At 59.4% G+C, this 1,928-nt stretch overlaps 1 non-coding gene across 1 annotated transcript; it reads left to right on the top strand.

The window, feature by feature from the left end:
* Nucleotides 1–1,690: 1,690 nt before the first annotated feature.
* Nucleotides 1,691–1,773, top strand: TRNAL-CAG (transfer RNA leucine (anticodon CAG)). Its single transcript has one exon. It is a non-coding gene; the product is annotated as a tRNA-Leu (tRNA).
* Nucleotides 1,774–1,928: the final 155 nt, after the last annotated feature.

Here is a 1,928-nt window from a genome sequence, read left to right as displayed (position 1 = left end):
AAGTTGAGCCTGGGAGAGGGGAGAGGAAAGGCGGTGTTTTATGTTTGTCTTTTTGTTTGTCACTGTGTGAATGCGCTTTAATTGGCAAAAAATGAATTCTGCCCAAGTCAAGCCTGACTTGCCCGCAACAGTGTTTGCTAAGGCATGTCCTTGTGTTTATCTTGACCCATGCGATTTGTCATCCTGTTTTCAGTGCTCCGCATCCCCCTGAGGGTGGGGAAAGTAGTGAGCAGCTGGGTGGGTGTTTGTCTGTGCTTAAAGCACGAGAGGTACATCCAGAGAAAGGCCCATCGCGTTGCATAGTACATGCCCAGCGGGCAGCTGTATGAAGGCAGATGGGGAGCATCAGCATTGCCATCAGGCAGCAGGTTGAGTTTCCCTAGCCAACACGTCAGACAGAGAGAAGCCCAGAGTCATCCGATGGGCTTGAGGCCGTGTGTGTGCAGGGGGCTGGAAGGAGGCCATCCGGGCTGTGAAGTGGAGAGAGTGGAGTTTGTGAGCTGGAAGAGCAGGAGGCAGGGGAGTCTGGGAAGTGGAGGGGCAGGAGGGAGGCGAGGCTGCGGGGTGGAGGAGCAGGAGGCAGGAGTGGGTCGAGGAGCGTTGGTGTATAGTGGTGAGCATAGCTGCCTTCCAAGCAGTTGACCCGGGTTCGATTCCTGGCCAACGCAGACAAGGTTCTTTTACTCAGCCTGGCTCCAGAGGGCCTTGCCTCTCCTCTTCCAAACCAACCCAGCTTCCAGTCGAGGCCCTCCCCTTGACTCCCCCTCCAGCCTTGCCTCATGGCCAGGCCTCTGGGCACCTCCTAGGCCAGCAGACACAGGCCTGGCTCTTAGCAAGGCCCGCCTTGGCAAAAGCAGACTGCAGGGGCTGCTTTGGACCCTTCAGAGATTCTCAGGGAGTGCTGTAGCACTGGAGCAGGTGCCCAGAGAACTTTGGGATTCTCCATGCCTGGGTATCACCCTCACGTTTCAGTGGGGCTCAGGCACTGAGCCGCCTGCTCTAGCTTTGGGGCTAGCCCTGCTTTGAGCAGGCATTTGGACTAGTGCCCTCCTGAGATGCCTTGCAGTCTAGTTCCTTCCACGAAGCAACAAATCCCAGAGAGAGCTGTGACCTCCTTCCTCTGCACCATGGGCGGCAAGCGGGCCTCTTCCCCACAGGAACTGGAGCTCAGTCATTGCTCAGCACTTGGCGCATCTCGTGTCCTTTCGCCTTGACTCTCCAGCCCCTTTCCCACACACTGACTCCTTGAGACCACCCCAGCATTCCCCCAGGGGTTGGTGTGGCAGAGCCCTCCTTGCCCACGGAGGGCAGGGAAGAAGGAAGCACCCTTGTTGCCCCAGGAACCGTCCATGAGAAAGGCAGGCGTGTGCCTGGAGCCCCTTGACAGGATGTTGGCGTGCGCAGAGCCGTAATTTGCTGACGGTTCCTTTGCTTGGTCCTGTGAAGGATTGCCTTGGCCTTTGGGAGACGCGTCGGAAGCGTGCTGCCCCTGTGCTGGCTACTCGTGTTCCGTGTGGTCTGAAGCGCGTGTAGGAGCTGCGGTCGCCTGTCAGCAGCCCGTGGTGGGAGCAGGGCAAGGGTGCTGCCAGGAGCCAGCTCCCCCTGCAGCAGTGCCAGGAGGAGGCTGCCTGAGGTGGGCTGGCTCTGGCAGCTGCAGGGGGAGGAGTGGCGGCAGCAGCAGCAGCAGTGGGTCAGGATGGCCGAGCGGTCTAAGGCGCTGCATTCAGGTTGCAGTCTCCCTGGGAGGCGTGGGTTCGACTCCCACTCCTGACAGGCTCTTCTCTCTCTTGGCCTCCTTCCCTCTCCTCACTGCAGGCTTCTTGCTCCTCTGGGGGCTCTGCTCAGCTCTTGCTGCAGTCCCAGCTCCTGCAGAAGGAGAAAGGGCCATACCCATGCTGCCCCACCAGTACCAGCTGGGTAGGCCTACA

Source organism: Gymnogyps californianus, chromosome 7 (assembly GCF_018139145.2).
Source record: "Gymnogyps californianus isolate 813 chromosome 7, ASM1813914v2, whole genome shotgun sequence".
NCBI classification, from domain to species: Eukaryota; Metazoa; Chordata; class Aves; order Accipitriformes; family Cathartidae; genus Gymnogyps; species Gymnogyps californianus.
The sequence above is the reverse complement of the archived record's forward strand: the minus strand, read 5'-3'. Positions and strand labels throughout refer to the sequence as shown.